This window comes from Plectropomus leopardus, chromosome 3 (assembly GCF_026936395.1).
Source record: "Plectropomus leopardus strain MGB_pleo_1.0 chromosome 3, ASM2693639v1, whole genome shotgun sequence".
NCBI classification, from domain to species: domain Eukaryota; kingdom Metazoa; phylum Chordata; class Actinopteri; order Perciformes; family Serranidae; genus Plectropomus; species Plectropomus leopardus.
Genome location: NC_142178.1, coordinates 34,873,004 through 34,890,428, shown reverse-complemented (window position 1 = coordinate 34,890,428; position 17,425 = coordinate 34,873,004). Strand labels below are relative to the sequence as shown.

The 17,425-nt window shown below is 39.2% G+C and overlaps 2 long non-coding RNA genes across 2 annotated transcripts in view; one reads left to right on the top strand and one right to left on the bottom strand.

Moving 5' to 3' along the window:
- The window catches only part of LOC148190044 (uncharacterized), a 131,578-nt gene that overhangs the window by 40,581 nt on the left and 73,572 nt on the right, over positions 1 to 17,425 (top strand). The window lies entirely within an intron of this gene.
- Positions 3,574 to 11,830, bottom strand: LOC148190045 (uncharacterized). Its single transcript, XR_015775847.1, has 3 exons — positions 10,987 to 11,830; positions 7,969 to 8,042; positions 3,574 to 7,549 (listed from the first exon to the last, which is right to left on the bottom strand). It is a non-coding gene; the product is annotated as an uncharacterized LOC148190045 (long non-coding RNA).

The window sequence follows — 17,425 nt, the reverse complement described above, 5'->3', positions numbered from 1 at the left end:
ACGTAATTTAATAACCTAACCTAACCACATGGTTTTGAAGCAGAACTGCGACCGCCTAATGATGTAAGGACATGTTTGAAACTGCAACCACAATATGTTGTTTTGATGCCAGTCATATAAGTTGTTTTGGAAGTCTGTGGAAATTTACCTCTTCTGTCTTTTATATATAAGAGAGTATTGATTTTTGCTGCTTGGTAGATTTTGTTACCTTTGGACAGAGCCAGGCTAGCTGTCTCTCACTGTTTCAAGTCAATATGCTGAACTGCTGGCTCTTATGCTGGCTTCATACTTAATGTAAAAACATGAGCATGGTATCAATCTCACCAACTCTCAACAAGAAAGTGGAGGAGCTTTCCTGACATGTCAAACAGAGGAGGAACATTATCTGCTATTTCTTACTATTTCTTGTCGAAAGAAACGTACTTTGTTGCAGGTCTTTTATGATTTCTCTTCCATCCTGTGAAAGCTGAACCATCATTTCTTCTTTGCTTTCTTGTGTGGTGTAAAGCCCAATGAATCAAAACAAAACTGTTCAGACACAAATGGCAAATTCAGTGTTGTCGTTAAGTAATTTTAGCCCTGACTGTTTCTCCAAAATTGTCCACATTTTAGGGGCCATTGCAGTAATGCTGCCAATTTATCGTGTTAGGCCTAATTTTAGGGGCTCTGTTGTTTTTACAGCAGTGCAGCCGATGAGATCAGACGATGGTTTGGGAGTATGAAGGCTGACGGGATTGTCAGATTGATGTTTCTTAAAGCGTTTTTCCGAGAAAACAGTTCTGCCGTCCAGTTTGTTTTTCAAAGATAAAAATAGAGGAATGTTGTTTTTTCCTGATCATTCTCCACATGCAGACAGAGACTACCCTCCTCACCTCTGATCCTTTTTTTAGAATAACCCACAAATAGTTCAGTGGTGACCCTGCAGGTGGTATGGCCTCGACCTCTCAGCTGTTTGAAGCAGTAAGAAAGATGGAAAAGATTACAGATGGTTTGGTGCTTGGCCACTTTACAGCTCATGTTCTATAATAGTTGTTTGCTCTTAATACAGCACTATCTTACTTTTAGGTTTGCCGAAAGAGAGATATGTGTATAATTCAATAAATCTGATGTTCTGTGACCTTGTGTTTCTTTTCTGCAGTTTCCACTGTTTTAAGATAAAACCTGATCCTGATAAGATAAACAACTTTGACAGCATCAAACATTCATAAAAAAGTATCTATAACTGAAGACGTGAAATATTTGGGAATAAGGGAGCTCCAATTTCCTGCTCCAGAGGTGTTCAGGGGCCGACAACAGTACTGTGGCAAAAGCACAGCCTCCTGGCAGGAGGCATTATGTTTTTAGGCTGTCCGTCCCATTCTGGTAAATGCAATATCTTAGGAGCGCCTCGAGGGAATTTCTTCAGATTTGGCACAAATGTTCACTTGATCTCAAGAGATAATACATTTTGGTGGTCAAAGGTCAAGGTTGTAACCTTGCATCTGTCTCATTCTTGTCGAAGCTCTATCTCTATTTCTTCAGATGTTCAGATTTTAAACGTTCACTTGATGTTCTCATATCTCAGGAATGGCTTGAAGGAAGTTTTCTTACATCTGGCGCAGACATCAACCTTGACTCAAGGATGAACCGATTATAATTTCATTGACAAATATTAGTGTGACATCATAATCTTGTCAAAACACGTTTCTTGGCATTATTCAGTGGCATAACTGGTCAGATACTTAATTGGTGATTAATCCTGGGTATCCACCTTGGTACCACGCTGCTGAGTGTGTAGATCTGCGAGGTTGAAGATGTGTGTGAACCATTTACGTTGTAGAATTTGTAGCTTACTTGCAGAAACATTCATATTTAATCCCATCATGACTGGAAGTCTACAGTAATGCATGTTTACTGTAACCAGACGAGTTAGCAAAGACAAGTAACCACGAGGCGGTGATTCTAGTTAAATCTTCTGCCTGTGGCAACATACTTACATCACCACATTGTTTTTCTGTATTGCTGTTGTCAGTCTGAATTCTTTAGAAACAGAGGTGAGTCATTGATGACAAGGATGGTTTTTCTACTTGCACTTTGCTGTCTTTGCATTATTGTATCTGTTCTTGTGGTGCCCTCAAAGTATGCATTTTAATTGAGCGTTAGATATCGAGAAAATTACAGTAAATTCCACCTTCAGTATTTAGCCTTAAACCTTGTGTGCATGCATTTTGTGTGTTGTGTACAAGTAGTGGGCACATATACTCATCTAGCAGCTAGTAAGCTATATCTAGCTACAATTAATACTGTGTAATACAATGCACTTCCAACAAATCCTACCTTCATATACAGTTTTAGAAAGACGTAATTTGAATTTATGCTGACTTTGTGGGATGTTAACTATCTTTGTTAAAGATTAGGGTGCTATAGAATATAATTTTGTTCAGGTGACAGGTGTTTCAGATATTTTGTCCATCCCATATCAATTATGGTACACTACATATTAGAAAAACATTCTACCAACAGAGAATATTAGAATAATGTTTTGAGTAATTGGGGCGGACGAAAATTTAAACACCTATCAATATGAGCCAATCATATTCAACACCCAGAGTTCAGCAACCAATTACCATAAAGCTGAATCAACACCCCTCCAAAACAGTTTCAGCAAATACTGAGCACCATGAGGGGAAAATTGGTAGTATGGCTGCTGTATTAGACTGCATTATTCTGTCATTATGACGACCAATTGGAGTTTACACACTAAAAGTAGGACCATTTTGGAAAGTGAGGACATTTAAACCTACCCTCTTTTCTTCAAATTTGTTGTTTAATGGTTAAACCTTGGTTTAAGGATTGATCTTAGATAAAGGTTTTGGATAAATTAGTTTGGCATGTGGAGCTGGCATTTATTGGTAGTGTTTGAGGTTCTCACAAGAAGAGAAGTAAAGACGTGTGTGTGTGTGTGTGTGTGTGTGTGTGTGTGCAGTTTCTGTTACATCTCTTCTTAAATTAAAGCCATAAAAACCTTTAAATCAAAGAAATATGCTAAGAGTTTTTCAAACCACTGTCATCACATGAGTAATAAATTACACCAAGTGGTTTTGAAGGGTTTTAGATTCAATTCAAGCAAAAAGAGAAAATGACCATTCCCAAATATGAATGTTTTCTGCTAAGTCAGTTAAGTGTGGTATCTGAGGCAACTGTTTCCACCACAGTTCATTTCCTTAAAGCTTTTGAGAAGTGACACAAACGGGCGTTTGTTTATAGCGATGACTCTACGCGAAAGAAATCACTTGAAGGTGTACTTAATCAGGGCTGCATGCAGACTTGGCGAGAAATTAGTCTAAAATGATTACTTTGCAAAGTTTTATTGAGAGACAGTCTCACTTTTAGTTTGAAGAATGAGGTGTTGAAATGTTGGCATCATGCAAGCTCAACGCAGATTAAAAAAGAATGTAGAGAAACTATTTGTTTTTCCATTTCTGCACCACATAGTGCAGGAGGCTGCTGTGTTTAGTATTAATCTTGTTTTTGTTAAGATGAAGAGAAAGATGAAGAAGAGTATAAAAAGACACAGCCAAAAATGAAGTCTGAAGATAATTTATTAGTTGAAATGGAATATATGACTCACAAGAATTTCCTCTCATCTGTGATTCTCTTGCAATTTGTCTGCATAAATACAATCACAGTAGCTGCCGCTGGCTTCCTGGACCTTCACTCTCATAGCAGACCTGAGTCAAAACATTTGAAGACCTGTCAGTGACAGCCAGGTGGGGTTGCATGCAATCAAACATTTAGACAATCACAAAGACAGTTTTCTGCGTACTGTCTGTGATGTTAATTGTGTATGACTGATGCTGTTGTGGCAGCTCCCATCCGTCTGTGCTAGTGTTATGCTGTCGTACACTGCTATGCTGCCAAACAAGACTAGAAGCATGCAGCTTAGATGTAGGGATACAGCGTTAGAGGCAGGGACCTGTTCATTCCTTTGAAATTTGCTCACTGGTGGATGAAGCAAAGAAAGTTTGACTCATGGGTATATTATTACCTGGATCCTCCACATTGTGGGGTCATTACAGCAGGCGCACTTTGGGTTTAGCTCTCTGCTAACTTGAATGGTAATAGAATGATTTAATCGTGTGGCTCTTCTAGAGGTTCGAGAGTCATTTCGCAGGGGTTGTTAAGTTAAAAAAAAAAATGTATCCACTAATTTACCAACATCTCTTTCATAATGTAAGTTTATGGTAAAAAATGTTTTGGGGTCCTATGACATCACCTGACAGAAAGTTGTAAGTATAGGTTTGGACACTTTGCAAAACTGGTTTCAACTCTGGCCCACGGGAAGTACCCCAAATTTTGAAACCACTTTTCGTAGAGGCCAATCAATGGATTTACATGTCAGGTTATGGCATCAAGCCCCCCCAATTTTTTGTTTTTACGGTTGGGTCCATGTATTGTGCTATTTGAGTATTTTACCCAACAGTTTTTTAACGGGTTCATTAACTGAGTCGAGCCATTTCTGTGTCGGTGTGAGCAGCACCGGTATGCAAACACTTGAGCTCACCCCGAATGGAGCACTTTCCTGCAGCACAGAGCAATTGAATTTTAATATCTTCCATATATTAGGACATTTACCATTTGATGCACAAAAAAAATGAACAGACTGATTTAGAACACTGGGCACAGATTGCTGTACTGATAACTGGTGGAGTTTTTTTTTTTTTTTTTAAGTTTACAAACTGTAAAGTGTCACAAAGCTGTCAAGCAGTCGGAGGCACACCAGGCTCTCTCACATAACACTGAAGCTCCGTGGCACACGGTGTCTCTCTCTCACCTGACGCATAGTCTCTCCCCAGTCTTTATCAAAAAAATCAAATTACAGGACTATGTGTTGGCAGAATGGCCTTAGGCTGACACAAACAACACAGAGTGTATCCATTTCATCTAGGAATGATAACAGTTAATCGATGATCGATTACTCGATCGTTAAGAAATTAATTGAACATGTGAAATTAAATCGATTAATCGATAGGCTATGAAATACTGTCAAAATATATATACAATATGTTGCTGTGAGCTTTGACTGAAGATTAAATGAAGTTGGTATTGTTTGAAATATGCTGTCTGTATGTTTTAAAAAATAACAATTAATCGATTAATCAATCGTTAATTTGACAGATTAATCGATTATGGAAAATTGCTTACAATTTGCAACCCTAATTTCATCTAATACTAATGGTGAACCCATTTTGAAATTATGTGGCCCATCGATTTGAGTGATGTAAAACATGCGCTGGCTCTTGCATGAGAGAAAACCAGGTTGATAATTAAGGGAATTTTATTCAGCTCCTGAAAGTTGCACCAGTATGACTCGACTCCTGGTTCCAGTGTGATCACTGGTACATTTTCAAATGTGTTAAGCTTGGTTTGTGTGAAGCACTGTTCAGAAGGACAGGATTTTCTGGTCAGTTTACGCAGTGAACACTCAAACGATGTAATGATTTGGCTTCAGTTTCTGGCGGAGTCAGATGTTTAACAGAAAGGCGCGGCTTTAACGGACAACACTTTCTGTCACAATGAAAGGAGATGTTTTGGCAGGATGCTGATATTTGAACAGTGAGTGTAATTAACCGAGCAAGAAAAAAAAGTGATGAAACTATTGACGGAAGTGGTTCTGGTGCGTGTGTTTAAGAAAGGGAGAGACCTGTGACCTCCTGTGTGTGGGAAGGGGAGCATGTTACAGTCTCACTGCAGTAAAGTAACATTCTGAGTTGCAGATGAGGCGTGAAAGGACTGACAGCAGTGGGAGTCTCCATCATTAACAGCAACCAATAAAATGTCAAGTTTATTGTTTTTCTTTGCGTGCTCCTGTGGTCTTTACATTCACACCTTCATATTTACTCATATATATATTTTAGTTTTAATGACTTTTGTCCATCATTTAAAAACACGTTTCTGAATAAATCAGCAGGGAAACACAACACATGCTGATGGTTTCATTAGTATGAAAAAGATGTGACTCATATGCTCTGGCCTTCACAGTCACCGACAGACCCATATGGGGGATATTTTAGGACCAGACTCTTGGGCTGTTTATTCACTTTCTTGCAGACAGATGACTATTTTGGCACCACACTCATTAAGTACATAGCTTGCTACCAAGCCAACATGTTCTCACTCTTAACTCATCAAATATGGCAGCTTGGTTAGTGGCCATATGTTTCAGCCCCCTGTTACACTGTCTGTTCAAGGTAGAAACAGCGTGCTATTATTTCACCTCACTGCTCAGTATAAAAGGTACGATCATGGAATGGGGTGGGATGGAGTTGTCTCACCTTTAAGTTGGCAGTAGAGGTAATAACAGGACTGAATCAATGTCTGTATGGTAAGTGTGAGCCAGCTGGACAGACAAGTGTAATGTTTTGGGGACGTGTTATGTGTGCTAGCTAGCGGCAGTTATTTATGGCAGCCCACCATGGCTAAAACATTAACAGTCACAAAAAGATTTTCTATTTTTGGAGCTGGATCGTTTATTAGGAGTTACACTGTTTTGTGATTCATCACACTGTTGGAGCACAGAGTGTACTCTAGGCACAGATGGAGCAGTAGAAAATCAAGCGCAGAACCGCTCATTCTGCTGAGTGTGAAAGTTTGCATTCACTTGCAGCCGCTGCTTCTCTCATTTATTGATCTGATCGGCTCTGAAAGTGTCGACATGAATTATGAGTGACAAACTGCTGCTGAGGGAAAAAAGAACTAATGTAGAGCTCTGCTTGCACTGCATTCAAGGACCTGCTAAAACCCTGGACTTTGGAAATGAAATGAAAGTTTGCTGTCTTCGTCACTGTCACACACTCCGGCATTAAGCTGGCATTGTTTAATTCTGTATGAAAAAGCAAAGGCAACCTACTGAAGGGTCTTTGTTGTGGCCATGTTGCCGGATTTCTATGTAAAAAGGACTTATGATGATCTAGTCTTTGTGTCTCTTATAGACCTTGTAAGTCAAACTCAGATGCCAACAGCCACTGGCTGAGCTGCTGTATTTAACACTCTGACAATGAGTTGTTGACGTGTTTATCCAGCTTAGCATAAAGACTGGAAGCACGGAAACAGCCAGCCTTTGTAAGATTTAGAGACGCTAGTAAACATATTATTGAACTTTGGACTGAGTCCGGCTAGCTGTTTCCCCCTGCCTCCAGACTTTATACTAAAGTAAGCCAGTCTCTCCTAAATGCTAGCTCCAAACTTCATGCACAGATGTAAGAGTGGTTCATATTTCAATACTTTTCCTCAATTTACGAAACGCATGCCTGCACACATAAACACGTGCTTTTTATTCTGTACACACTGGCTCCTATGGGAAAGCTGGTGTTGATGGTGGTGATGGGGTTCAGTCATTTGAGGTGGGTGGGCCTGTGAGGGGGTCCTGTCACAGACGGGATGGAGGTGCCGTTGGCGGTGAGGGGCGGCTGTTCGTCACGCTGCCTGTCTGATTCAGGTTGTCAGGGTCATGTGACATCTTGACCTGGCTGTTTGCCTTCACAGGGTTGACTGGGACTTGACTCCGTCTCTAAGATTGAAATTGATCCATACCTCTGTAATCAGTGCCTGGCACACACACAAACTTCAGCACATTCGGCTCTAGATCTCCTGTCTTAACTTACCCCCTCAACTCACGGCTTTACAGCCTCGTTTTGCTGGTGACTTGCGAATGTGGTGTAGTTTATCTATAGCCTAACATTAGCGTTTTACTTCTGCCAATTGCATTTTGGCTTCAAAAATCCTAAAAGTGGCTTCCATTTGTAAAGATTATCTGGTTGAAAAACAAAAAAACATATTAGTATCGTAACTGTTTTTTGCCACAGAGCTTATTTTCTGCAATAATCCAAAACCCAACTGAAAAATCCCATAGACTTTTTGACAAGGACCCCCCAAAAAATCCTAATCCCTTGAGCACTCTATAAGTAGTAAGGTAATGGGACTACTTACAATAAATCATCAGTAACTGACTTCATTTTCCAAGCACTGGTTGTGGAAATCTCACTGTTGATCCATAAATAACCCTGGAAAAAGAAAAATTCTATATTTATTTACTTCGCCTCCTCGTCCTTTCTGTAGCTTTTCTCTCATTTGTGCTCGTGTGACTTCCCTCTCGTCTCCTCTTTAAATCACACACAGATGACGTTTCTGCCCTCCAGCTCGAACAGTGCTGAGCCCCGAAAAGAGCTGTTTATGTTCATGCATACAGTAAAACAGCACACATATTGTACACACATGAACTCATACTCAGTCCATGGCAGAAATCTTTTTCCTCCCTTTCTAAAGCCTCTTTACAAATACACTTTACATGAATTACAGGGAGCCCTCCAGACTTGAATAGTTGCCATGAAGGGAAAAATTGGGAAAGAAAAAAATTATTCAACAGGGAAAAAGGCCCAGCCCCGAGAAGCCGTAAAAAACTTATGAATATGAACTTGAAGGAAACAGAAATATGAGTTTTAGATTATGGGGTATAAATTTAACAGAAATAGGCTGCAGACCCAGGAATTGTTTCGTCATCTTTGAATAAAACCTTCAGTCAGATGAACAAATTACGGCAAGAGCCTTGGATCACTAGGCAGGGCAGCAGTAAATCTATCAGCCTCCACACCTTAGATTTACTACAGGAATACTCAGTGGAAAACTGTTTCGCTCCATCCATAACAGTGTTCAGTGCACTCCCTCTTTTTATTTCATTGATCCAAGGAATGTTTGCCTGAATGCTTTAACTGCTTCTACTGAATGTACGCTTTACGTTTTACAGAGTTTATACACACTTAAACTTTTTAGATGTCCTGTTTTGATCTCCAACACTTGTTCAAAACCCCTAACAGAACAACAACTGTATATTAATACACTATACTGGCAAACAGGAAGTTCCACATGTACCTTCATTAAAGGGATAGACTTACAAACCCAAAAACATGACACCAGTGACATTTTTCAGAACAACTCAGGGGCTTCAGGACAGTTAAATTACTTTGGACGAGTAGTGTGGAGACATTTAATGGTTTTATTGTGCTTTTTTTTTACCGTTTAAATCCTGGTCACCATTTGCTTCAATTGTTCAGGAGATGAGTGCAACCCCTTTTCCCTATGAACCTCCATCAGTGTTTTGTCGACTATAAAACTTCACCCAACTTTCCATCGACATGAGGATGAGTAGAAAATGACTTCATTTTCATTTTTGGGTTAACTATTTCTTTAAGCCTCATGGTGTCCAACTTGCATAAGAAAAACTTGCAAAGAGTAAAATTCAATTTGTGGGTGTCCTTGCAGTATTGGTTGTATGCAGCACAGACTTTGGAAAGCACTGTCCACATATTTGTGGTTTTTCTTGTTAGATGGCACAGTAGTCTAGTTTTCCTATTCTCCATTTTCTCTGATTGTCTTCAGACTGCAGCATGGGCAAGTTTAAAAGAAGTTCAACATTTTGGATAAAGTCTTATGAGAAGACTGTTCAAGAAGATGTTCAGTAAAGATGCAACATAAGCCAGGATCAGAGCCCGAGTAATCTTGGCACAAAGAATGGAAATGAGAAAGCAGCTACTTTAGCCTGTCTCTGTACTCTAAAACTCACAAATTAACACATAATATCTCACAGGACTATTTCTTGGCATCTAGCACTCGGCAATGAGCGGTTCTTTTCATGGAGTCCCTTTTGGTTGCCTGTGAATTTTAACTTTTTTTTGTTCAATGAGACATAAAAGTTGTTAATTAACTGAGCTTTAGAGGTGCTGGAAGGTAGGTTTTATTACCTGCAGACAGAGCTTGACCATCTGTTTCTGCGGTTTCTAGTATTTACAATGAGCTAAGCTCAAGCTGCATCCTCTAGGGCTGAAAAATCAAGCCAATACAGAAGTCCCAAAAACCTCAGTTCTTCAGATGTCCACTTGAGGCTGGCTCAGAGAGCGGGTCAGTCCCCACAGAAAATGTTCAACTTTACAGCAGAAATAAACATGTTTGCAGTCTGTTTAAAACAAAACAAACAAACAAACATTTTGGTCTCTATAGATAATTTCCCCATACATCACGACTGTGCCATCTGTGAATTTTTATATTACTCATCCGTTTAAATATTATTAAGGCTGAAAGTCACGCATAATATAGGCTGTGGCCATGTTAGGTGACAGGTGCCTGCCTTCCGTTGACAAGTCGTTTCCACAGCAATACTGACGGTTAGGTAATATTACTGTGGCGAAACCCCTGATTCATGGGGTGTAGGCCTATCTGTAACAATTTCAGCTTGTTTTCAGGTCATGAAAGATAACTGTAATGTTTTAGCTGCTAAAAAATTTTTCAGCATTGATTTGTACTGATTTTGCAAAATTGGTAAAAATTAGCAAAAATTCAATGGGTAAACCCATGCTAACAGCTTGCATTAAAATTTCTCCACCCTCTTATGAAAATATATAAGTTTGCTAATATTTTCTGATTTATGACTGTTTTTATTTGATCAATTTGAACTCTTTGTGAAGCATTTTGGTCATTCTTTGTGTTTTTTTCAAATGTGCTCAGTAAATAATAATGACTTAGGTGATGTTATGGTGGCTATGTCCGTATAGCTGAAGTTACCTTCAGTTCAGGTTTTAACCCGTTTGTCTGTGGTTGACAGGAAATCAGTGGTTGTAGTCTGATTCATAACAAGTCACACAAACAGAAACACGTCTCAAACACCAGAATAAGGACTGTCAGAGTCACTTCATTTGCCAAATATAGCACACTGTATGGAGACACGTGACTCAAGTACATAATGGAAGAAATGAAGTTTTCATTTAGTATTTACTTTATTCATTTTTTGTCATTGAAACTTACTTCAATGACCCTGACATTCAGCTGTATTTTCTGAGTTTCTTATCGCCGCTTTTGGCCATAAGGCTCGGAGAAGTCGGCTGCCAGAGAGTTTGGTTGTGCTTCATGCATCATCCCCTAAGAATGCACCATCCATCCTTCTAAACAGTATCTTACCTGTTCCAGCTTCCTGTATTTTCTCTGGCAAAACCTTCATCGCTGCAGCTTTCCTCCCATGAAACCCCCCTTGCATTAATTAAGACCTGCACCGTCGTCTGACGCCCACAGAATGATGGCTGATCCTCTCCTGGAGAGTGGGAAAGCTGGACTGATCTGACAAGCTCAGAGGAAACGGGGAGAGAGAGAGAAGAGAGAGCGGGAGACTTATAATGCAATTTTCAAAAGGGAGTTTGATTTCATCCTGCAGGTATTTGGAAAGGAGCGAGAGGCAGGCTCCAGGGATAAGGCTCGCCTTTGTGTAAACTTTCCACTGTATGAAAAAAGATCAACGAGGAAAAAAAGGACTGCTTTAATTTCTGTTGAAGAATACTGGAGGAGCGGCGGTGGAAAGTCGGGGGCAAGTGGCGGGCATGGTTTTGATTAAACGTTATGAGGTACTGCAGGGAGCGCTGCCAGAGCGTTTGCACGTTCTTAATTCCGGACGTCAGTCAACACTCAATCTGCTGGCGTACCTCAGAGAAGGAAAGACCGAGACACTGAATGAGAAAACCAGATAAGACTTTTAGCCGCAGAAACATTACTCAGACAGTGTATTAATCCCATTGGTTACTTTAAACCACGCAGGGCCGAACAAAAAGCTCATGTGGAGCACATGATAGCCAATTCATCGGCTTACTCTGGTAAAAATCTAAAATGAGAGTATTCATAATCACGACAGTGTCCTACAATACTGAAAAACCAACAAAGTAACTGAGATAACTATGTCACGATAGAGGTTTTTTTTGTTTTTTTTGTAAGGATAAATCTAAATCTTGTAGTTTGACCTGCTACGACAATTTTTGTACACAATCTGTTTAACTGTTGGGAGACTCCAGATTCTGAACTCCAGTGTTGGTCATGAGTAGGCCTAACCTCCTCTGAGTTACACAAAGGCATTGTTTTTATCAGCCTACGAGGAAACAATCTACAATCTGATTTTCTTCTGTCACAATGACGGAAGTTTAACATTTTTTATGTTTATTCAGAGTATGTCTCTGCTTTCCTGTTTCCATTTATAAATAAAAGCCTTTTGAGAATGTTTCTCTCAAGAAAATCCCATCAGTTGTTGACACAAGGCATTTTATTGTAAGGTATTTGCAGGACAGTGTTTTTGACAATGCAGTAGCTTGCACATCTTTGCAAATGAGTGGAGGATGTGCTTATAATTGTGGAAATACAGTACTCATAGCAGAAGGCAGTTCTCGCAAACACGCAAGATGCAGCAGTTCAGAGGAGAAGTTTCAGTTTTGCAGCCTCGCTGCAAGATGCAGCTAAACCTATAAACTGGACCTTTGATTAAAAGGTCCAGTTCATGTAAATGCAAAGGCCCCTGACTCAGATGGATAGATTATACAGTTGAATCATTGTTCCACTGAGTGTTGAGCCATGAACACATGAATTTCATATATATGTTTTTTTTTGGTTGATTGTTTCAGAACAATCTCTGAACTAATCAGTTCTCGGTCTGACAATTGAACAACTTTGGGGGGCGAGGGCCAATATCGCAGGAAATCCTGTAGCCAGCAGATATCTGGGCCAAACCTTCCTACAGATACATTAAAAAAGCACCTTTAAGGGCGCCTGATGGCTCAGTGGATAGAGCCGGCACCCAATGTATAGAGGATGTGTTGTCACTGCAACGTCCGCGGGTTCGATTCCAGCCTCAGCCCTTTGGTGCATGTCACTCCCCCTCTCTCTCCCCCCTTCACCCCCCTTTGGGCAAAAACGCCCAAAAAAAAACTAAAAAAAAAAAAGCGTATTTAAAGCTAAATTATTGTCAGATGATAGTTAATAGATTCTGAGATTGCATTTTGACTGATGCGTTCAGCCTCTTTTTTTTGTTTTTTACACATGCTGCAACACAAATAATACAATTTAATTTAATTGAACTAAATTGACTGTTTCCCTGACGCTCACATGTGATTGGTTTATACTTCTCAGACTATAAGTAGAGACAACAAATGTGTGCGATACCAAAATCTTGACCCTTTGCCTCCAGATTCTACATTACAAACATATGCAAATATCCATTTACAGAGATTAGTTTCAGACTAACACCATGCCAAAGCTTCTGTGGTCAGTTGCTCTCAATTTTAAACAAAGACCTTTTGTCATAAAAATCAGCAGCAGCTCTGGTACACAGAGAACATTGTGGATCAGACCTGCCGATATACAGATAGTGTGACACGGTTTATCAGAAGACAAGAACGAATCCGAAGCACAGGAGTCAGATTAGCTTTATAGTTTCTATTCACAGACAGTCAACAGTCCTCTTCACCTCATAAGACAGCATCATGGGAGTTTGTGTTGGAGCAGTGGTTTTGATTCGCTGGCTTTGTGCAGCATTGGCTCATGTTCCTTTGTTGTTGCTCTAATCCATCTATTGATAATGCAGTTTTCTAACATAATTAAAATGTTTCATAACACACCTTTTTACTATTATACAATAGCAGGTGATTAAGAGATCTTGGTCTACGGAGAACAATGAGGTAAATGGCAGTTTTCATACTGGCAGGACTTGTTTTTTTGTAAGTGGTTTCATGGTGAAATCTTACTGGCAAAGCCTGGAGAATACTGGCAGAATGTCAGTATCTGTTTGAGTAAAGGAAACATGCTGTCAGAAATCTAATTTTTCTGCTTAAATTACACTACATTTACACATGAAGTTAAGTTTACTCTCAGTGAGTTTTATTTAGCTTGTGGAAACAGTTGTATTATGTCTCATGTGGCTCTGGAGGAGATTTCTAAGAGGTAATGAAAAAAAGTAAAGAGAATGTTTAAAAGAAAATTACATTTAGAAAGCAGGGGAGGATTATTTGTATTATGGGAAGTGTAGGCTCCAGTATTTTTTCAGGTTAGCACATTCTTTACATTGGAAGGTGGGATATCTCAGCAGCTACTACATCAATCTTGGCTTTATTGTTATTGTCTCTTCTGATTCCACCAACTTTATGGAAGTACAATACTAAAATTGCTTGAGAGCACCTTTTCTTTTTACGGCTGTTTGATGATCAGTTTATCATTAAACTTGTTAATCTTGTTAATCTGGACTGTGCAAACACAGCCTCTCTTTCATCTTGCCTCCAACCACCTTCTTGAAAAGCTTGGGGTTGTTGTATTGACACATATCCAAAAACTTGTTTGTATCCAAGTCTTTCACAGTGTTTAAAAGTAGTCATGTTTCTTCTTCCAGCTAGAAAGGTGGATTTCTTTTGCGGCATGCATCTTTACCCCACAGCCTTGCAAACTGTTGGCTAGTTGGTTTGTGTGCAACTTATTCATGACAACAAACAGGCAAGAGGCTGTATGCCAAAAACTGCAACAAAATTCTGGATGCACATATGTCCAAAGAATGCTCCTAAAATATGAATAACATTGGCATATCCCACGTCTTCATCAGGAAATGCTTAATTCATAAAAAAAGGCCTGATTCAGAATATCATAGCAGAATTTGCTTCATGAACTGTATCAAATTAAGAATATTGTCATATTTTGAATAATAGTGAAATATATTAGTGTGCATCAAACCATCATTGTTACATACGTTAGGTGATCATAGCAATCACGGCACTGAGGGTTTCCACCACCATACACAAAAAAGGTGTCAAGTTCAACAGCGCAACTTTTGCGTAATTTATTTCATGATTTATCCTCTTTCGTGCTTCTTTAGATTATTAAAGTTTTAAATTCATCATTACAGTTCTTTCAGTTGCATAATTCCTTTTATTTCTGAAATATGCTGCCTTAAAGTGGCTTAAGTGGTTCACAAGTTTGAGTGGTTTAATGATTTGAGATTTGATATTTTATATTGAAAAACAAAAAAAGATGCATTGTCCATTTCTTGCAGTTTCAAAATGTATCCCATCTAATCCAATCCTCCTGGTTTACTGCATTTCCATCAGATATTTTGAATAATGTCAATGTTCTCAACTCATGCATCATATTTAAGAAATACACTGAGATACATTTGACAAAAAAATCAATTTTCAGATTATGAAACGCACATCTGTAGATTTCAAAACAAGATAATACAAACCAAATTTACAGAACTTGTAAACTGGAACAAAGCCTGGAGACTCTGTGGTACCAACACAAAGGAAGGAACTTTCTCACTGATACTGTCTTAAAGCATGACAGACGTGTGCTGCACATTTCATGCTTGCCAAGTTGCTTGTGTTGAAATCGTTGCCAAACAGTTCGACTCCCAAAAAAGAAGCAGGAGATATACACTGAGCTTTGCCATAGGCGTTAAGATTAGGTCGTTAATGGACTGTAGTTCTGGTTTCAGCGTCTGTTTGTTGGAACGCACTTGTGTTTTTCCTGCTTGACTGCTTCGGTTTCTTCCACCGTCTGTCAAGAGTAGGATTTTGCAGGTTTGACTGATTGAAAATGACAGGCTGACGATCAGTGGTGGTTTTTCTTTCAGACATTTAACATGTTTACATGAGGCTGGTGGCGCGTGGGCACGGCAAGGAAATTCATGCAGGCTCAAACACATAACAACACCCATGCGACTTAAGATGAAGGAACACCAGCGTTACTCAACTTATGGCCTGCAGGACAAATCTGGCCCCCAACAGGATGCCAGTTGGCCCCCTGACCATTTTCTAATTCACAATAAAAATGAAATGATTCACATTGAGAATTGTTTTTGTACTTTAAGCATACATTAGATGCCTGAATGCATAAAACAGCATTAAAATAGAGCTTGTTTGTCAGTGGAGGATCCCCCAGACAGAGGTCCTAGCTGAGCCCCTAATGTCCTAAAATCCTAGAAACGTTCTAAAATCCTAGAACTTTCCTGAAATCCTAGAGGCTTTTTAAAATCTGAAAAAGTCCTAAAATTCCTAGAAATGTCCTAAAATCCTAAAAACTGGAGAAAAGTCCTAAAATCTTAGGTATGTCCTGGAATCCTAGAATTGTCTTAAAATCCTAAAAATGCTCTAAAATCCCATATCACAAAATGTTATAATTTCCTAAAAAAAAATAAATAAATAAATCCTGAAACCTGAGAAAAGTCTTAAAATCCTAGAAATGTCCTAAAATCCTAAAAACATCCTCAAACCCAAGAAAAGTCCTGAAATCCTGGTAATGTCCTAAAATCCTAAAAAAAATGTCCCCAAATCCTAAACGTATGGGGCTGCTGCATCTGGCCCCTGACCTCCTGTCATTGTGCAAAAGTGGCCCCTAAGCGGAGCAAGTTGAGTATCATTGGTTACACTATAATGAATACAAAGGGGTTTTCATGCAATATTTTGTAGGAAAAATGTCTCTTTTACAGCAAAATGTACCACAATGCTTGTTTAAAGGGTTGAATGTTTTGAATATTTGAACACATCCACTCACAAACACACTCCTCATCTCTCAAACACACATCTGTTTGGTTGCTCTCCATCTTGTTCAAACATTTCCGCGCAGATTTCTCCCAGACAACCCGTCACCACACACAAATTTCAGCAACTCATCATGAGGTCTTTTTTTTTTCAGCACCACTCTCTCATATCTCCTCTCAGCGGGCTCCACACGGCCCGCTGCTGAGTTTTAATATTCAATCTCCCACCTGTGAGCCTTTCAGTGTTCACACAGCTCGCTGCTGATCCCAAACAATCCTAATCTCCCCATGTGTTTGAGGGAGTGATGCAATGTGATTGGTTTGACTGGGGAGGGTGTGTATGTGTTTGTGTTTTGTGTTCAGAGTTCAGATTCTGTAACGTGGACTGATTATGAATTATTGCATTAGAAAAGCTCATTGAAGTTAGGAAATGTAGTTTCCTTGACATTTCAAAAGATGATTATGCTTGACTCATTTCTTTGTTTGTGCTTTGACAAAAATATGGCACCGACATTCAGTTTCTGGATTTACAAATACGAGCCAACCTCAACACCGCAGGCCCATCACAGTGAAATGCGATTAAAATGAGATTACTCTTTATTGTTAGATTCCGATTTGTCTTAAATGTGAAACAAAAGTTTTCTTAAAAGAAATCTCATAGGCCAGATTATGTTTTTTTGTTTGTTTTTTTTTTATTATTAGATTCACAGAATAAGGGACTTTTTTCTCCTTCCAGACATGCTTTAAAATAAGTAATGCTTATGCTAAGAACTCATGGGTGAAGAATCTCACCAAATTTCTTACTCAGGAGCAAGACACAGACTTTTTGGTGTTGTCTCTTCATAGCCGTTATGCGTCTTTTGGTGGTTTTGTGTCTCCTTGTGGTTGTTTAGTGTCTTTTTGTAGTCGTTTGGCTCTTATTGAGGTCATTTTGTATCTTTGTTGGTTGTCCTTTGGGGTTATTTTGCCTGTTTTTGTAGTTATTTTGTGTCTTTTTGCAGTTTCTTTGACACCTTGACACTTTGGGGCCCCGGGCCTGTTCCCGGTAGGCCTGTTTCACTCATG